The sequence below is a fragment of the Manis pentadactyla genome, chromosome 1 (assembly GCF_030020395.1).
Source record: "Manis pentadactyla isolate mManPen7 chromosome 1, mManPen7.hap1, whole genome shotgun sequence".
Taxonomy (NCBI): domain Eukaryota; kingdom Metazoa; phylum Chordata; class Mammalia; order Pholidota; family Manidae; genus Manis; species Manis pentadactyla.
In genome coordinates this window covers 709900-724378 of record NC_080019.1, presented here as the reverse complement: position 1 = coordinate 724378, position 14479 = coordinate 709900, and the positions used below count along the sequence as shown (strand labels likewise).

At 39.2% G+C, this 14479-nt stretch overlaps 1 protein-coding gene across 1 annotated transcript in view; it reads left to right on the top strand.

Moving 5' to 3' along the window:
• Positions 1-14479, top strand: part of LOC130683447 (bromodomain adjacent to zinc finger domain protein 2B-like) — a 307961-nt gene that overhangs the window by 200168 nt on the left and 93314 nt on the right. The gene's annotated exons all lie outside the window — the stretch shown is intronic.

The following is a 14479-nucleotide window of genomic DNA, read 5'->3' as shown; positions in this document are numbered from 1 at the left end:
TAAAATATAGCATTAATGGTCCTTATCCGCAAAATGAGGAAACTGCCCAGAGGCTACCCTCAGGCTTAAAAGACATTTTTAGAAGGAGCCTGTGGTCATTTTCCACAGCTGCAGCAACTCATAGTCTTAGAAAGAGTGTCTTAAAAATTCTTTGGGAAACTAGGTTTGCTGTGGCTCACTGAGAACCCGTGGCTGCCACTGTTCACTCCGGCCTCATGCTGCTCTTGCTCCTTGTACCGTCCTGTCAGCAAAGTGTCATGAGTGAGCATGGGGAGTGGGACAGCTTCCAGTGTGCCTGCTGTTTGCCGCCCTCACTGAACCTGGGGCATTGAGTGGATGGAGCACATCCCTGTCTCTATCTGAGATGGTTGTTGAGCCCATGACCATCCCATTGTAGAAATGGTGAGTTCCCTAGTGAGCTCTGAAGAAAGGCTCTTGTGGGCTCTGCCAGTTGTAGGTTTTATCAGGAGCTTTTGAATGTCTCTCACACTGGTTCTCACTGGAACACAAACAAGTACAGGTGAAGGAAGCTTTTCTTTTCTTTTCCTTTTTAACAGTTGTTTAGCTTGCTTTATTCTTAAAATTGTAGTGTTTGGGTAAATGTGCCATTAGGAAAAGTGTCAGTTATGCTGATATCTATATAATTCAGAAATTTTCTTTTCATAGGCAGTTGGCCCTACAAACAAAGTGAATTTATCATCCCTTTTCCTAAATGAAATAAAAATGTATTTTCTTCTGAAATGGGGCAAATTTATCTTGAATACACTTTGTGTGTCTGTGCCTTCTCAAAAGACATATTATCTAATCATTGTTGTTATAGACAGAAGATTGATTGTCCAGAATGTGCAATTTGCAGGTGTGCATTTAAAAGCACTTCAGAGACAGTATCTTTGACCATAAGAAATTCAGCAAGCCTATCTAGAGACTTAATAGTGAGTTTTTAAAATACTGTATTTTTAACTTTCATAGTATGAACTCTAATATATATATTTAAAAATAGATGCCTGATAAGTGAAGTGAATAAAAGAAAACAGATCTTCCTCTTTTACTGGGGAATGCCTCAGGACCAAATATAAGAATGTATATCTTAATAGGATGTGATTTTAAAATTTCTATTTTAAACTATTTCACATCATACTGTATGTTATTATCTCTGAAAGGAGGTATTAACTATTAATAAATCCTAGATTTTAGATTATCACTCCCCTACTCTGCTTAAATGTGACAAAGAAAACAATTTAACCTCTTATTTGAGATTCATCAGGACACTCAAAAGCTTTTGAATGTCAGAAAGTAAATTTTTACATAATTATTTAAAACCTGTAGTTAATAGAGTAGAAATCGGATTTACTCAAATTATTTTTACTAGCATGAGGTTAATCTAAAGCATGGCACATTGGTCATTAACTAGCAAACAGAACTCATTCATCCACTTGACAATTACTATTGGTAAGCTGCTGTGCCAGGTCCTAACATTAATTTTAAAAGTGATTTCCTTTCAATTATTCCACTTTTAAAGTTGACCAGCAAATCTTGTATTTGTCACTTTGGAAGGAGTTAAATACCATAAGGGACAGTTTCTAAGCTGTTGGGAGGGAGGGTCCATCAGTGTTTAGGTAAGAAGCTCTTCAGCTGTAATGACATAGCACTGAGTTGAGGGTCCATAAAAGTAAGTAATGCTTCTAATTTTGGTAGAAAGTAGACTTAGAGAGAGTTTTTATATAAATAAGGAATGTTGCCATTATGAGAGTTCTAAATATCTGAAATTTCTAAATACCTTTGTTAGTATCTGAAATGTAGGAGAATAGTTTTGGTGCAATGTGTGGTTAAATGGATTGTTTATAATGTTACATATTCTTTCTATGTGTTACATGTATATATTTTATATGTCTTGTTTTATATATATGAAACTTGCTTAGAAGAGTACCTTATTTCCATGTTTGTGATTTGGTGAATTACAATCATTTTAAGATTAAGGTTTTTAATGTAAACACAGAAACCTGAATTACATGCACTCTGTCTCACTGTAACTGACCTTTTGCTCTTTCATGTGCATGTGGTATTTTCATATTAACACTTGAGTCTTTCAAAGTGGAATTCCCACTACATCTGTAGAGACTGGGTGGGGTATTGTTTCCCATGTTATTTCTCATTCGTGCATCCTCACTGACATAAGAGTCATTAATCAAGCAGGAGCAGGTGAAAGGCCTTCAGGGACTGGGCAGCATTTTGATGCCTGAGCCACCAGTCCTTATTTTTTCGCCCACTCTGTCCCATCCCTTTCCTGTTCATTTAAACCAGTAACCAGGGGTAAACTTTTCAACCAAGTATCTCTAGTAACTGTAATGTGTAGGTGTAACTCCAGGGAAAGGAAATCCCAGGACAAAATACCTCTAAAACCAAAATCAGTCAAAGGGAAAAATGAAGTTTAAAATCCGTTTATTGCTTACAAAATGCAGTCGGGTCCATCTGTTTCTTGCTGGGGCAGAAGCACGTAAGTCCTCCCCCTAGGCTCTCAGATTCAGATAAGCTCTGGGTTGCCAAGGTAATTATCCATTGATATGGAGATGACCTATGACTCTCCACCCCCTGAGGAACGCCTGTTGATATGCAGATGTACTAAAGCAGGCGAGATATTCTAGAAGTAGTACAGTTTTACCTACAGTAGGCTTCGATATCACAGCTAACAAATGTGCCATCATTTCCTACAATTCTGGGCTTCAGAGGACTTGTAGTATCTGCTACGGAAAGGGAGGGACAGTCTGAGGAGGTTGAATGCGTTGGTCGAAGTCACATAGCTCAAATGGTAGATTGCCAGCCACTGCACCACAGCTGACTGAGCACGTGTACCAGTTTTCAGAAGGGAATCTGCCCTGGGCGGTGGTTGGTGGGGGTGGAGGGGTACCACTCTTCTCCCCCACTTTGACTGAGCTAGAGCTGGGCCGTACAGCACCTTTTGTGCCATAGGAAGAATTTTAACCTGTATTCTGAGAGCATTGAGAAGTCTTAAAAGAAAATATTAAGCAGAGAGCAGTATGATCAAATTTGCGCTTTTGAAAGGTCAGTTTGTCTTCACTTGAGAGTGATTGTATAAGAATAGGTTAGTTCAGAAAAGGGTTGATAAATTGGTTGTTATTGCCAAAGTCTAGTTTGGATGAGGGCATTGTGATGTCTGTGATGACACAGACTTGTGAAGACTTTTCCTGAGCTCAGCAGTGGACATATTAGGCTCAGTGTCCCTGGTATACAAGGTGCCCCAAACCTGCTTGCCTCTTGGGCAGAAAGCATTGTAGAGTACAAAAGGCATCAATCCAGCATCAGTGAGAACTGGGCCCAAATCTCAGCTCTCTCGAGTACTGGCTGTCCAACTTGGATGGCATGATTTTGTTCTGAGCCAGTCTCCAGGCTGGTGGGCTGTGGTGGAGTTAAAAAAATGCACAGATCATGAGACCCCCAGCACAGAGCAAATGCCTAAAAATGAGCTGGATCATTTTCTGCTTCTGTTTCTCTTCAGGATAAAGTAATCAGAGGTACTTTTACCAAATTTTTAGACTACTTCACATTAACTTAGAAACGATATAGTTATTATACATGCAAATTTTTGAAAAGAAACCATTGGTGAGCAGAACAATCTCCATGAAGGCTTCTCTTATGAAAGTAGGAAGAGGAAATGACTCTGAGGCCAAGATGCGTGTTGCAGAGAATATTTCCTTTCATTTTCATTTGATCGTATTCCCTCTGAAGACAGGCTCAAGGAATGTGGAAACTTCAAAAGCAGAGTAGAAGTGCTCACAGTGACACAGGGCGACCTTTCCAGCTTTCTGTTCACTCTCACTTTTTTAAAGTCCTGATAACAAAATAACAAGATTAGAATAGGGAGGCAGCCTTCTGTAAAGAAGTGCTAGGATCAAACAGAGCCTCAGGCCGGAGTGGTTCAACACCAGGTAGTGTGGCTGGGCACAGGTAAAGGAATGTGTCACAGGTTGATTTCTGTTGTCATCATTGTACATTCTGACCCTGCCTCAAGTCCCATCCGCCATCACAGTCAAGGACATCTTTCAGCTCAAACAGAGCTACTCCAGTAGATCTACATCGCTCTCCCCTGGCCTGGACGGAGCAGGGGCACATCGTTTATTTCTGGAAGCATTTGTCAGAGTACCAGACACAGGGCTAATTTCTTTTGTCTCCTTCTCCACCATTTTGTAGGATTATGACAGTTTTTTTTAATCAAAGGAGAGCTACACGGTCTTCTCATTCTTAGGCCTGAAATCGCAGTTGGCCTCAAAGGTAGGTACATCTTTTCTTGTTTTAAAATTCCTGTCTCTTGTATTGTTCTTACAGATTAAGGATGAAGGTGTTCCAGGAATGCATATATAATCCCCTTTATTGTTGGCTTTTGCTCTTTCAGATGCACAATTAGAAACTCTCTGGGGTAGAATCACAAGGAAACCCAGTGTTTTTCCTTTATGATTTTTAAGTGTTACTACATATTGGAGTTTATTTTTATTATAGTTTAGTTTACTTATAATTTATAATCTCTTCTTCTAAGAATTTTAGGTACCAAAAAGTACTGCGTGCTTTCTATTTTAAAGTGAAAGTTTATACTACTTTACATTTTTTTAAGTAGTCATATATTTAAGGCCTTTTACATGTTTAATTCATTTACATTGGGAGGTAGGTCATTTGCAGTAACAAATGGCCAGCCTTGGGGAAAAAAAACAGTACAATTTCTAAACTAAGCAATATATTTTTGAAGCCATTTGTTATGTCTTACTTGTTTGAGAGAAGATAAAAGGCCCAAGCTTTCTAAGGTTTAGACCTAGAAATGTTGTTACCTCAAATTTGTGAGGCACATTGATTCACTTTCAAAATAAAAAATAGCATTTCTTTATTAACTAAGGTAATATTTTAATTTTTTTTCCATCTTAAAATGACTGGGTTTTTTTCAGATTATAAATGTACCTTAGGCTCACTTGGGAAAATTGGGAAAATATAAAAACATATAAAGTAAGAAATAAAACCATCCTTATTCCACGACCCAGCGATAACTACAATAATATTTTTGGTATATTTCTTTGCACTCTTTATATACATAGCAATTGAGGATTTGACTTTATTTCAAATGAGACAGGATTCTAAAGTGTCTATTTATAACACTGAATTGAAATGCAAGTACATTACTGGGAACTTTGATGTGTGTAAGTAATAGGACTTTTGAGGCTACCCAGGATTTGTACCATTTCTGGAGCACCTGTGGGAGGAAGGCAGAGATTCTCAGTAATATGAATTATACACCAGCACCTGCAGTTCAAAACCAATAAAATATTTTGCTTTATTTTTACATCAGTAAGTCCACAGATGGTTGTGGGTGGTTTCCAAGTATGTTTTCAATAGAGGAAAAAGCCACATATATAGTTTTTAAAGGTTCTCAAGACTATTTTATAAAGGTAGGATATTGGAATAATTGTTAAGAAAGTAATAGTATTTTTATAACATTTAATCTAAATATATTAAAGAAGATTTATCTTCAAAGAACTGGAAAAAACTGGGGTGGGAGTTACATGTAGTAGACATATGAATCCAGTGGACATCATTGTCTTTGCAAAATGTTTAAAAAACATTCTGTGATTGCCATCTTTGTTCTCATCTTCCCTGAAGGTGCAGGATCCCTGGAGATGCTGCAGACACACTCCTTTACTCTTTAAAATATTTATTACATAAGGAGGTGGAGCCAAGATGGTGGGGTGAGTAGAGAAGTGGAAATCTACTCCCAAAACCACATTTGTCTATGAAAACATAACAAAGACAACTCTTCCTAGAATAAAGACCACAGGACACAGGACAACATCCAGACAACATCCACACCAGCGTGAACCCAGCGCCTCATGAAGGGGGTAAGATACAAGCTCCAGGCCAGTGGGAACCAAGAGCCCCTCTCCCCAACTCCCAGTGGGAGAAGAGGAGTCAGAGTGGGAGGGAGAGGGAGCCCAGGACTGCTGAACACCCAGCCCCAGCCATCTGGGCCAGAGCACAGACACAGTGTGTGTGCGGGGCCCTGGATACCAGGGAAACAGGGCAGCAAGAACAGTGAGTGGGTATGGGAGGCCTGGCGCCAGAGGACATCAGAAAAGCGAGCAGCCACTTTTATTTGTTTATTTATTTATTTTATTAAAAAACATTTTTTTTTGTGGTCGTTGTTTTGTTTTGGCGGGTGCTTTTTGGAAGTCTTAAAGGGGAAGGGTGGACACTTAATCGAGAGGTAGGGAATCTGGGGATCTCTGGGCACCCTAATCCCCTGAGCTGCAGGGAGCATGGAGGCCCATTACGGAGATAAATAGGCTCCCGTCTGCTCCCCCTCCTATGCGACTCCACCACTTTGGGGCAGTTGTCCGAGCCAGACCACGCCCACAGCAACAGCGGAGATAAACTCCATAGCAGCCGGGCAGGAAGCAGAAGCCCTGTATGCATGCAGCTACCCAGCACAAGCCACTAGAGATCGCTTTTCTCCCAGGAGAGGAAGGCCACAAACCAACAAGGAGGGAAGTTCTTCCAGCCGTCACTCGTTCCAGCTCTGAAAACTATTCCTATCACTATGAAAAGGCAAAACTACAGGCAGACAAAGATCACAGAGACAACACCAGAGAAGGAGACATACCTAACTAGTCTTCCTGACAAAGAATTCTAAATAAAAATCATAAATATGCTGAAAGAGGTGCAGAGAAATATGCAAGAGTTATGGGATGAACTCCGGAGGGAGATCGCAGATGCCAGTAAGGAGATTACAGAAATGAAACAAACTCTGGAAGGTTTTATAAGCAGAATGGATAAGATGCAAGAGGCCATATATGGAATTGAAACCAGAGAACAGGAACGCATAGAAGCTGACATAGAGAGAGATAAAAGGATCTCCAGGAATGAAACAATATTAAGAGAACTGTGTGACCAATCCAAAAGGAACAATATCCGTATTATAGGATTACTAGAAGAAGAAGAGAGAGGAGAAGGGATGGAAAGAATCCTGGAAGAAATAATTGCTGAAAACTTCACCAAACTGGGGGAGGAAATAATCGAACAGACCACAGAAATACACAGAAACCCCAACAGAAAGGATCCAAGGAGGACAACACCAAGACACATAATAATTAAAATGGCAAAGATCGAGGATAAGGAAAGAGTTTTAAATTCAGCTAGAGAGAAAAAGGTCACCTATAAAGGAAAACCCATCAGGCTAACATCAGACTTCTTGATAGAAACCCTACAGGCCAGAAAAGAATGGCATGATATATTTAATGCAATGAAATAGAAGGAGCTTTGAACCAGTGATACTGTATCCAGCACGAATATCATTTAAATATGATGGTGGGATTAAACAATTCCCAAACAAAAGCTGAGGGAATTTGCTTCCCACAAACCACCTCTACAGGATATCTTACAGGGACTGCTCTAGATGGGAGCACTCCCAGAAAGAGCACAGCAAAAAACACCCAACATATGAAGAATGGAGGAGGAGGAACAAGAAGGGAGAGAAGAAAAGAATCTCCAGACAGTGTATATAACAGCTCAATAAGCGAGCTAAGTTAGGCAGTAAGATACTAAAGAGGCTAACCTTGAACCTTTGGTAACCACAAATTTAAGCCTGCAATGGCAATAAGTACATATCTTTCAAAAGACACCCTAAATGTTAAAGGGCTGAATGCACCAATCAAAAGACACAGAGTAACAGAATGGATAAAAAAGCAAGACCCATCTATACGCTGCTTACAAGAAACGAACCTCAAACCCAAAGACATGTACAGACTAAATTCAAAGGATGGAAAAACATATTTCAGGCAAACAACAGCGAGAAGAAAGCAGGGGTTGCAGTACTAATAACAGACAAAATAGACTTCAAAACGAAGAAAGTAATGAGATAAACAAGGACACAACATAATGATAAAGGGCTCAGTCCAACAAGAGGGTATAACCATTCTAAATATATATGCACCCAACACAGGAGCACCAGCATATGTGAAACAAATACTAACAGAACTAAAGGGGGAAATAGACTGCAATGCATTCATTTTAGGAGACTTCAACACACCACTCACCACAAAGGATAGATCCACCGGGCAGAAAATAAGTAAGGACACGGAAGCACTGAACAACACAGTAGAGCAGATGGACCTAATAGACATCTATAGAACTAAACATCCAAAAGCAACCGGATATACATTCTTCTCAAGTGCACATGGAACATTCTCCAGAATAGACTACATACTAGCCTACAAAAAGAGCCTCAGGAAAATCCAAAATATTGAAATTCCTCCAACCAACTTTTCAAACCAAAAAGGCATAAAACTAGAAATAAATTCTACAAAGAAAACAAAATGGGTAACAAACACATGGAGGCTAAACAACATGCTCCTAAATAATCAATAGATCAACGAACAAATTAAAATAGAGATCAAGGAATATATAGAAACAAATGACAACAGTAACAAAAAGCCCCAACTTCTGTGAGATGCAGCAAAAGCAGTCTTAAGAGGAAAGTATATAGTGATCCAGGCACACTTGAAGAAGCAAAAACAATCCCAAATGAATACTCTAACATCACAATTATCGAAATTGGAAAAAGAAGAACAAATGAGGCCTAAAGCAGCAGAAGGGGGGAGATAATAAAGATCAGAGAAGAAATAAACAAAATTGAGAAGACTAAAACAATAGCAAAAATCAATGAAACCAAGAGCTGCTTCTTTGAGAAAAATAAAATAGATAAGAATCTAGCCAAACATTTTAAGAGAAAAAGAGAATCAACACAAATCAACAGAATCACAAATGAGAACGGAAAAATCATGACGGACTCCACAGAAATACAAAGAATTATTAAAGACTACTATGAAAATCTATATGCCAACAAGCTGGAAAACGTAGAAAATATGGACAACTTCCTAGAAAAATACAACCTTTCAAGACTGACCAAGGAAGAAACACAAAAGTTAAACAAACCAATTACGAGCAAAGAAATTGAAACGGTAATCAAAAAACTAACAAAGAACAAAACACCCGGGCAGGATGGATTAAACTCGGAATTTTATCAGACCCACAGAGAAGACATTATACCCATTCTCCTTAAAGTTTTCCAAAAAATAGAAGAGGAGGGAATACTCACAAATTCATTCTATGAAGCCCAAATCACCCTAATACAAAAACCCGGCAAAGACCCCGCCAAAGAAGAAAATTACAGACCAATATCCCTGATGAATGTACATGCAAAAATACTTAATAAAATATTAGCAAAGCGAATACAAAAGTATATCAAAGGAACATATATCATGACCAAGTGTGATTCATCCCAGGGATGCAAGGATGGTACAACATTCGAAAATCTATCAGTATCATCCACAACATCAACAAAAAGAAAGGCAAAAACCACATGATCATCTCCATAGATGCTGAAAAATCATTCGACAAAGTTCAGCGTCCATTAATGATAAAAACTCTCAGCAAAATGGGAATAGAGGGCAAGTACCTCAACATAATAAAGGCCATTTATCATAAACCCACGGACAACATTATACTAAAAAGCGAGAAGCTGAAATCTTTTTCTCAGAGATCTGGAACTAGACAGGAATGCCCACTCTCCCCACTGCTATTTAACGTGGTACTGGAGGTCCTAGCCATGGCAATCAGACAAAACAAAGGAATACAAGGAATCCAGATTGTTAAAGAAGTTAAACTGTCACCATTTGCAGATGATGTTATATTGTACATAAAAAAAACTTAAGTCTCCACCCCAAAACCACTAGAACTGATATCGGAATACAGCAAAGTTGCAGGATAAAAATTAACACACAGAAATCTGTAGTTTCCTATACACAAACAATGAACCAATAGAAAGGGAAATCAGGAAAACAATTCCATTCACAATTGCAACAAAAAGAATAAAATACCTAGGAATAAATCTAACCAAAGACGGGAATCACCTATACTCTGAAAACTACAAGTAACTCTTAAGAGAAATTAAAAGGGACACTAACAAATGGAAACTCATCCCATGCTCGTGTCTAGCAAGAATTAATATCGTCAAAATGGCCACACTGCCCAAAGCAATATACAGATTTGATGCAATCCCTATGAAATTAACAGCAACATTATTCTATGAACTGGAAGAAATAATTCAAAAATACATATGGAACCACCAAAGACCCCAAATAGCCAAAGCAATTCTGAGAAAGAAGAATAAAGTAGAGGGGATATCACTCCCCAATGTCAAGCTCTACTATAAAGCCATAGTAATCGAGACAATTTGGTACTGGCACAAGAACAGAGCCACCGACCAGTGGAACAGACTAGAGACACCAGACATTAACCCAAACATATATGGTCAATTAATATTTGATAAAGGAGCCATAGACACACAATGGCTAAATGACAGTCTCTTCAGCAGATGGTGCTCGCAAAACTGGACAACTACAAGTAGGAGAATGAAACTGGACCGTTGCCTAACCCCATATACAAACGTAAATTCAAAATGGATCAAAAATCTTAATGTAAGCCATGAAACCATTAAACTCGTGGAAAAAAACAAAGGCAAAAACCTCTTATACATAAACATGAGTGACCTCTTCTTGAACATATCTCTCCGGGCAAGGAAAACAACAGCAAAAATGAACAAGTGGGATGATATTAAGTTTAAAAGCTTCTGTACAGCAAAAGACACCATCAATAGAACAAAAAGGAACCCTACAGTATGGGAGAATATATTTGTGAATGACAGATAAGATAAAGGCTTGACATCGAAAATATATACAGAGCTCACATGCCTCAAGAAACAAAAATCTAATAATCCAATTAAAAAATTGGCAGAGGAACTGAATATACGGTTCTCCATAAAAGAAATATAGATGGTCAACAGACAAATGAATAGATGCTCCACATCACTAGTTATCAGAGAAATGCAAATTAAAACTACAATGAGGTATCACCTCACACCACTAAGGATGGCTGCCATCCAAAAGACAAACAACAATAAATGTTGGTGAGGCTGTTGAGAAAGGGGAAACGTCCTACACTGCTGGTGGGATAGTAAACTAGTTCAACCATTGTGGAAAGCAGTATGGAGGTTCATCAAAATGCTCAAAACAGACTTACCATTTGACCCAGGAATTCCACTCCCAGGAATTTAACCTAAGAACGCAGCAATCAAGTTTGAGAAAGACAGATGCACCCCTATGTGTACCGCATCACTATTCACAATAGCCTAGAATTAGAAACAACTTAATGTCCATCAGTAGATGAATGGATAAAGAAGTTCTGGAACATATACACAATGGAATACTACTCAGCCATAAGAGGGCAAATCCTACCATTTGCAGTAACATGGATGGAGCTGAAGGGTATTACGCTCATTTAAAAAAGACAAGCCGGGAAAGAGAAATACCAAATGATTTCACTCATCTGTGGAGTATAAGAACAAAGGAAAAACTGAAGGAACAAAACAGCAGCGGAATCACAGAAACCAAGAATAGAATAACAGGTATCAAAGGGACCGGGACTGAGTAGGATGGGTGGGAAGGGAGGGGTAAAGGTTGGGAGGAAGAAGGGGGGTATTAAGATCAGCATGCATAGGGGGGTGGGTGAAAGGGGAGGGCTGTACAACACAGAGAAGACAAGTAGTGATTCTACAACATTTTGCTATGCTGATGGACAGTGACTGTAAAGGGGTTTATAGTGGGGACATGGTATAGGGGAGAGCCTAGTAAACATAATATTCTTCATGTAAGTGTAGATTAAAGATAACAAAAAAAAGAAAAGGGGGATTACTTCATGATAGGGTAAAACTAACTGTAAATCAACAATTAATGCATGCTTTAAATATCCTTAACTTCGATCACTTAAAGTGAATCAGATGATCGGCTATGGAGGTACACTTTAACGATAATATTCTTTTCTCTTCAAAAAAAAAAGCAGTTCCTGTGTGGTGACCTCCAATGAGTTCAACACAATGGTATAAAGGGTAGATCAATGTGTGGGCAAGGGTCTGTTTGTATTTATACAGAGGAAAAAAGCCTAATGTGGCTACCCAGAAAATGAACTAAGATACAATATGAAGAAAAACTTCCAACATCAGCACACTCTGGAAGAGTCATACCAGCAGATGATCATCAAAAAAACCTCAACAAAGCTCCAGGCGATGCTGCAATTGTAGTTGCATTCATCCCACTGTTTCCTGGACTTTCCATTGGAATGAAGAAGGAGATATCTAAGCTGGCCTGTGCATACAGTAAAAGAACAAATTTGACTGGATCTACACTGTTGGAACTCAACCAAGATTTAGGAGAAGTGCAAGTTGTAGCGTTCCAAAACCTTACAACTACAGATTATCTACTGTTAAAAGAACATATGGGATGTGAAAAGTTCCCAGGAATGGGCTGTTTAAATTGGTCTGATTTCTCTCAGACTGTTCAAGTACAGTTGGACAATATCCATCATACCATAGACAAATTTTCATAAATTCCTAGGGTGCCTAACTGGTTTTCTTGGCCTCACTGGAGATGGCTGGTAATTGTAGATCTGCTTTGGTTATGTAACTGTATTCCTATTATGTTAATGTGCGTGTGCAATTTAATTAGTAGTTTAAAACCTATACATGCTTAAATTTCTCTACAAGAAGGTATTTCAAAGAAATAATCAATCTCCCCATGTTTTCTTCCATCTGCAACCTCTATAGATTTTATACTTCCTTCCTAATTACAACCCTTAAATGGAATTCATGCCTCATATCAAATTTACCGAGTATCATAATGCCTCCAAGTGCTAAAGATACCTCAAGACAAATGCTGGGCATAGAAGCCACAGGGCATAAATCTGCATAGAAGTAAAAAGCTAACCTTTTCAAACGATAAGGCTTCTCCCTCAGTTACCAACTTTACATTTCCCTGTATGGCCCCGGAAGATGACTGGTTAGCCAGAGATGGGTAAGATTCCTCAAGGGAGGAACCACCTAAGACAGGCACAGTCGCAGGGGGGCCATCAGGTGAGAAACTGGGGATCAACAGAGGTGAGGCTTAGAACCTCTCCCCCCCTGTTTTGAGAGAAATCTTCTACATCCATGGATGTTTTATTGCCCTTGTCTAGCTTGGATTAACATGTAGTCTACAGTCACACACCCGATCATCTACATTTGCTCTCTTACAACACTAGTACAAGTTTTCTACCTTTATCTTACATCTAACTACCACTTCAGCATTTTATTTAAAATAATAATAATAATAAAATTAATAATAAAGGGAGAAATGAGGAATCCACATATAAATCAAGTATAATAATCAAATGAATATTCATATTTGACCTGATTGTTTAGGGTTCATAATGCGTGATCACAACCAAAAGTTTCTGTGATGACTGCCCTTGCACTGTTCACCATGTGAGAACTTATTCACTATGTAAGAATTTGTTCACCATGTAAGAACTTGTTCATTATACTTTAGAAGATTGGAGACTGTTGAGAATTAGGCTTGGGGTTGATTAATGACTGTGCATTGTGTCCCCTATACAGAACTTTATTGCTGTTCAGTACCATTTGATCAATAAATATAAGATATGCCCTCTCAAAAGAATATATTTATTACATTAGCTATTTCTCTGGAAGCAGATGATGTATAAAAAGTGGATCCTAGTATTTAACTTAGTTTTCTTCATTTCAGTTAACCATTCAGAAACAGAAACTCTATGGGGGTACCCACCCACTCAGCCTACCATTTTCCAGTGCCTGAGATGTTCAGCCTGAGCCAGGGTGGAAGTCCATGGCGCAGCATTTGAGCCTCCCATTCAGAACCATTCTGCCTTGTCCCATCTTGTTGTTCATTTTTTGTCCTGGAAGTCACGCACTCTGAGCCTGCCCTGTGAGGCCCAGGCAGCACTCGCAGCTACAGGCTCTGAAAGGTGGAGTCCCTCTCCTACCCTCCCTGAAGTACATACACGTGAGAGCGCCAGAAAGCCCACCCAGAGACAGATACAGATAGCATTAGTGTGCATAATTGCCTCTACACAGGCAGGACAGAGCATCTCATGGCCTGCAGGCCCAGTGTGAGTGTGGGGCAGTTCTCAGAAGTGGACAGGGCACGAGGTAGGTGGTCACAGAACACAGGCCATATTGGCTCTGGGTGTTTGTCTGGCACAGAATTGTAAGTAATTTAACTGGGTTGCTTTTATTTAAAATACAGATTTCTCCCTTTTTTGAGAAATTGGAAGGCAAGGAAACCCTGGCAGGACCCACTTCCTCTTGTGGCTGGTTGGTCAGTAGTGGGCCCACCATGTTCCTACCCAAGAGAAAAGGAAGCCTTTTCACTCCTAATTTTCAGGAAGAAAATCATCAAGTGTGTTACTTTGGTATATTCAGGTAGGGCCAGAAATAGAAGTCTCTACTTCCCTGCCATTCAGGGGGAGAATCAAGAGACAAGACAACTGGTAAATCCTGTCCTGGTCCCGGCAGCAACAG